At 45.4% G+C, this 5,709-nt stretch overlaps 1 long non-coding RNA gene across 1 annotated transcript; it reads right to left on the bottom strand.

Moving 5' to 3' along the window:
• Window positions 1-2,650: 2,650 nt before the first annotated feature.
• LOC119269383 lies at window positions 2,651-4,768 on the bottom strand. The gene is made up of 4 exons (XR_005133584.1): window positions 4,629-4,768; window positions 3,905-4,562; window positions 3,082-3,211; window positions 2,651-2,921 (listed from the first exon to the last, which is right to left on the bottom strand). It is a non-coding gene; the product is annotated as an uncharacterized LOC119269383 (long non-coding RNA).
• Window positions 4,769-5,709: the final 941 nt, after the last annotated feature.

Here is a 5,709-nt window from a genome sequence, read left to right as displayed (position 1 = left end):
CTCAGATGTCGCGATTTGCTCCGGATTGACGGTCGGAGTAGTTGCAGATGTGATCTCCCAAATATTGTCCAACGGCAGAGTTACGTCATGCTCGTCGTGACTGTGCGGCGCACCTGACATGGACTCGAATCCGTCGAAGATCAAGTCTCCGCGGATGTCGGCAGTGTAGTTTAAGTTTCCGAACCTGACCTGATGGCCAGGGGCGTAGCTCTCAATCTGCTCTAGGTGGCCAAGTGAATTGGCCTGCAGTGCGAAGCCGCCGAATACAAAGATCTGTACAGGGAGGAAAACCTCACCCTGGACCGCATCGTTACCGATGATTGAAGAAGCCATCGAGCCTTATGATGACGGCACAGTGGAACTCTCAATGAAAGCACCAATGTCGGTGTCAAAACCGGCGGATCTCGGGTAGGGGGTCCCGAACTGTGCGTTTAAGGCGGATGGTAACAGGAGACAAGGGACACGATGTTTACCCAGGTTCGGACCCTCTTGAAGGAGGTAATACTCTACGTCCTGCTTGATTGTTCTTGATGATATGAATATTACAAGAGTTGATCTGCCACGAGATCATAGAGGCTAAACCCTAGAAGCTAGCCCATGGTATGATTGTATGTTGTCCTACGGACTAAACCCTCCGGTTTATATAGACACCGGAGGGGGCTAGGGTTACACAGAGTCGGTTACAAGGGAGGAGATCTATATATCCTTATTGCCTAGCTTGCCTTCCACGCCAAGGATAGTCCCATCCGGACACGGGACGAAGTCTTCAATCTTGTATCTTCATAGTCCAACAGTCCGGCCAAAGGATATAGTCCGGCTGTCCTGAGACCCCCTAATCCAGGACTCCCTCAACTGGGGCAGTGAAGGAGGTAGTCACCACCACCAGGGAGAACAAGAGTGTGGGCGTCCACCCTAAGCTCTACGATGCCGTCATGGAGCAGATTGACTTCAGCCCTGAGGCTCTCATGATGGCTCTCAGCCACCTGCTGGACAACAAAGCCCAGGGTGTTGGGTTTGTTGCCATGGGAGACGTTCACAAGGTGCTCTGGCTAGGCAAGTACTACTACTAGTGATGCTTCTGCTGGTGGCTACGACGTGCATGATCCACGATGGCGATGGCGACAAGGACGACGATGGCAATGTATATTTTGTGTAGTTAGGACTTGAAAACAATCTTATGGTCTGTATGTTTTGGTGATGGCGATGTACTAACCCCTCACGGTGACCACGAACTTGCGCTGGTAGGATTGCCCCTTCTTTTGGATGTGGTGGTAGGATGACACCAAAGTAGTGGTAGGTTGAACTTGCTATGATCATGGATGCTTACTAATGCTCTTCTGCTCCATTGCTTGCTCCTAGAGTTCTTCATTGGTTGTTGTGTTGCGTGTTCCGATGCTTGTTGCTTCAACTTATTACTCATTTGCACTATTAGGGCAAGTGGTATGCGGTGTTCGAATGTAGGGTTCCAGGGGTCTACAGTTCATGGGAAGCTTGCAACAAACAAGTTTTAGGGTACGACGATAGCATCCATCGAGGGTTTAAGACTAGGCAAGCGGCAGAAGATGCTTACTCTAAGTATGTGCGAGAGCATTCATGCAACAAGATTGAGGTTGGCAAGGTGGATCGTCCGTTAGGACTGAAGAACTTCATCATCTTCGTCCAGTTCATCGTCATAGCAGTGTTGTCGCGTTGATGTGCTCGGTGTGATAGTGTGTAAGATGTAGTAGTATTGCTAAGCTCACCAAGTAGGGTACAAGGTGAGCACAACTCTATGCTCGTATGTAACCAAACAACGTGCACTCGTGTGACCACATACAATGAAAGCAACCAAACGCGGTGCGAAGAGGCGTCGTTACGATGCAGGGAGACGACGTGCAGACAACCAATCAACATGTAAATATTGGTTTTTTTGCATGCATATGCTCAACCAGGCCTAACTGAAACAAATATGCAAATGGGCAAAAAAGATGCGAGCAACCAAACGCGTCCAAACATTTCCATAAACTATACTCCCTCTGTTCATTTTTATAAGATCTTGAAGACATTTCAGACAATGTGCAAAACAGCCTATTTTGGGTTGTCTGAAATGACTTACAAAAGTGATCGGAGGGAGTACTACAGTTTCATTTTGGAAAACACTTCGTGTATATGACCGGTGCTGGAGAGAGAGAGCTGTACGCTTTACAGCTACTAGTAAGCTTGCACGTGCAACGCACGCCAACATTGACACACATTATATTATTAAACATCTATAGTTCTAAAATAATGCATATGTGCTATTTGTGCAAATGAATGAATGAAAAGGTGATCTGTATAATGTGCAAGGATTGCATCTAAAATGGTAAGTACAATATTTTGCAAAATATTCCTGGAATAAAAAATTAATTATTTCAAGTGCATGATTTCACCATTTACACAAAACAAAGTGATGATTTGGATAGTTTACACAAAATGTACCAAAAAACATTCCCACAACATGTGGGGATTCATTTAGTTTAACTAAAATCAACAACCATTTCTTTAAATTCGAAAGGTGCTTCGTCTCTGCACTTGAAAACCTTCATAGCATATGAGATTTAGATAGATACACAAAATGTGTGTGCTCATGTCCTTGCATGTTGGAAACAAGCATCAACAACATTTACACTCTTGTAGAGGAAATAGTGTTTGGGCAATCAACAACCAGTCACATGGTCTCCTCTACATTGGATCCAAAAAGAAAAGGAAGATTGAATGGAACTGAAACTCACAAATAGGTAGACATGCTTTCAATCTGTTGGCTAGAATTTGACAAATGCACTTGTCAGGAGTACTCTATCAATTATCTTTCATCTTCTCAAGATTAAGCACTTTAGCTGAGGTGAAGAAACGAAGCAAGACGATGCCATTTTTGAGCATGCTCTTGGTTGTCACCAATGAACCTACAACATCCATCACACGCATTATAAAGACGATGACACACAAACACATGCACACGTATTATTGTGAAACCTGACCAACTTTGAAAGCATGATCCTCTGTCCCCACTTTATACTGATTCTCATCTTTTAACCATTCTTTACACAGTGAGACAAAACTTACATGTGTCTGAGAAAGAAAAAACACTTTGAAATGTGACCATCCACATTGTCATCTTTGGTTAGAACTTAAGGTCCTTTGAGTATCAGGTCCAGCTTGCCCACAGAAAAAGCTATCTTAAAATCTCCAAAAGCTGTCCAAAAGAAAAAGGAACAATCTCATAAAACAAGTGAAACATTGGTGTTAATTTTTTAGAAGGATACATGCATCTATATGCATCTTATCGATGCCAATTTGAAAAACTGATTTACAGAAGTACCTTTCATGTGTACAAAACGCTGAAGAATTTGAACATGAACAACCTGATACAGTACAGTAAGGACAGCGAGCACTAACAATTCACAAAAGTATATTTTCCTATACACACTCTGTTGCGGGTTAATAAAAAACGGAATATACTCAGCTATGGGATCGATCTTCAAATTACCTTCAATTGGTTACAACCTAAAGAAGCTAGAACAACTAATCTAGTACTGCTATTTCATAAAAAATTTAACCATCACAAGCTAGAACAACCGATCTAGCTTAAGAAACCTACACAACTCATAATTTCATACGCTCATAGTAATCATCCATAGCTAGTAATTCTTCCTTTGCGTACATGCATTACCACTGAAGTAAACTGTAGCTAATAATTAGAAAGTTAGACCAAATTACGAATCACCATTACAAAGTATAACCGATTTTTGGCACTGGAACATTTTTCAGGCGGAACCTAAAGAAGCACCACCATAGAAATTTCTAATAGCAAGGAATTTTTCCATTCTTGGTCGGTGAATCACATACGGATGGCATCAAACCAATTGAAAAGGGTAAATAGGTATACCTAAAGCATTCTTTTATTTGCCAACACCAGTGCTTCCTCAAAGCGCCTGCTGACTGCTGTCCCTCAAATATCAAATGATTGGTTTGCTGCCTGTTGGAGCAGCAATTTCTGCAAAATCAACAGCACCAGATGCAAACACTCCATTAGCCTTTAAATCCAAATTGAAAAAAAATAGTGAATCAATCCAGCCAAGCAAGGTAGGACAAGCCAAGATGTACAAGGTTCACGGCAAGCTGTGTGCCCGGAATCCATCCAGCTGCCTGAGTGCTTGCTTATGTAGCCAGCCAGAAGGTTCAGACCAACGTCTACGCATAAAATCAATCAGCAGCTTGCTTAGCTTGCAGCTGTACGTACGTGTTCTGCTCTCGGGAAGATCCAAGCCAAGTGCCTCAAATCCAACATACCCAGGCATATGGAGGGCGCTAACTGGCGGGATGCAGACACCATGGTCGCCCACGTGATGCCGTCGTTGAAGGGAATTTTCCGTCGAACACCTCACGTAGGCGAGCAACGGCGGAGGGAGACCAGGCGCAACACCTGTGGCGACGATGTGGGTGTGCACGGCGGTGACCTCGACAGTGTCGGCGGAGTACATGAGGAGGGAGATGTAGACGTCCTCGTCGGCCGTGACGCCGAGCAAGTCCAGTAGGTAGGAGCTCTAGATCAAAAGTAGAATTTAGGATTTGTAATGGAGGCGCAATGCATCGGGTCTGCGACAACATACCAAATTTTCCTCTCCTCTAATCCGGCGACTTGTGAGGTCTCGTTCTGGGTAGGGATAGGGAAGATGATAAGAGGGGAGATGATACGAGGGGATGGGAGGTGCTGCCGGCGCACTCGTCGGTTCTGCGAAGGAGGATCAGGCGGCGGCGTGGGTCGCGACCTTGCAATTAGCGAGCGAGGGGATCCGCTTGCGATCACTTTCCTTTTTTTTTCACCCTCTGCATGATTGTAGGGATTGCATAGGTGCCGGGTGGAGATTCCTATTCCTCTGCGGTGAAGCATGTTCAGCCAACGTAAAATACTAAATGCACACCAGAGAATAGATTAGATTAAGGTTAGCTGTTAGATTAAGGTTAGCGGGTCTAATCGTACGGTGACAATTAAGCTGTGTACGTCTGCCGTGTGGCTTTAAGAAAGAATTAGTTTGATTGTTTATTAGTAGTAGAGATGTAGGGATTGCATAGGTGCCGGGTGGAGATTCCTATTCCTCTGCGGTGAAGCATGTTCAGCCAACGTAAAATACTAAATGCACACCAGAGAATAGATTAGATTAAGGTTAGCTGTTAGATTAAGGTTAGCGGGTCTAATCGTACGGTGACAATTAAGCTGTGTACGTCTGCCGTGTGGCTTTAAGAAAGAATTAGTTTGATTGTTTATTAGTAGTAGAGAAGAGAAGTAGAGAAGTAGAGAAGCTGACACAGTCACGGGATCCTGTCCGTACACGTGGCACCAATGTGCGCCCGTCTTCCACGGAAATTCAAAATCTTTCAAAACTCCCCGACCGGACCGACACCGTCCCACTCCCACTCCCACTCCCTCGCCCTTCGCCTCGCGAACCAGCGAACAGCCCTCATCCCACCGACGAATGGGACCCAGGACATGGCCCACCCCACGAGAGCACCTTCTCGTACCCGGCCGAGACCCTGACCCGAAACCTACCGGCCTCCCCCCGTGCGAGCCCGAACGAACGGACGAACAAAATGACGCCCCCGCTCCTGACCTGACGCGACTCCAAACCCCCCTCTCCCTATTTCACTCGCATTTCCCACCCCCGGAAAATCGTTTTTTACCTTTTTATTCCC

Source organism: Triticum dicoccoides, chromosome 3A, assembly GCF_002162155.2.
Source record: "Triticum dicoccoides isolate Atlit2015 ecotype Zavitan chromosome 3A, WEW_v2.0, whole genome shotgun sequence".
In the NCBI taxonomy this organism is placed as follows: domain Eukaryota; kingdom Viridiplantae; phylum Streptophyta; class Magnoliopsida; order Poales; family Poaceae; genus Triticum; species Triticum dicoccoides.
Note: the sequence above shows the minus strand (reverse complement) of the source record. Positions and strands in the feature narration are given on the sequence as shown.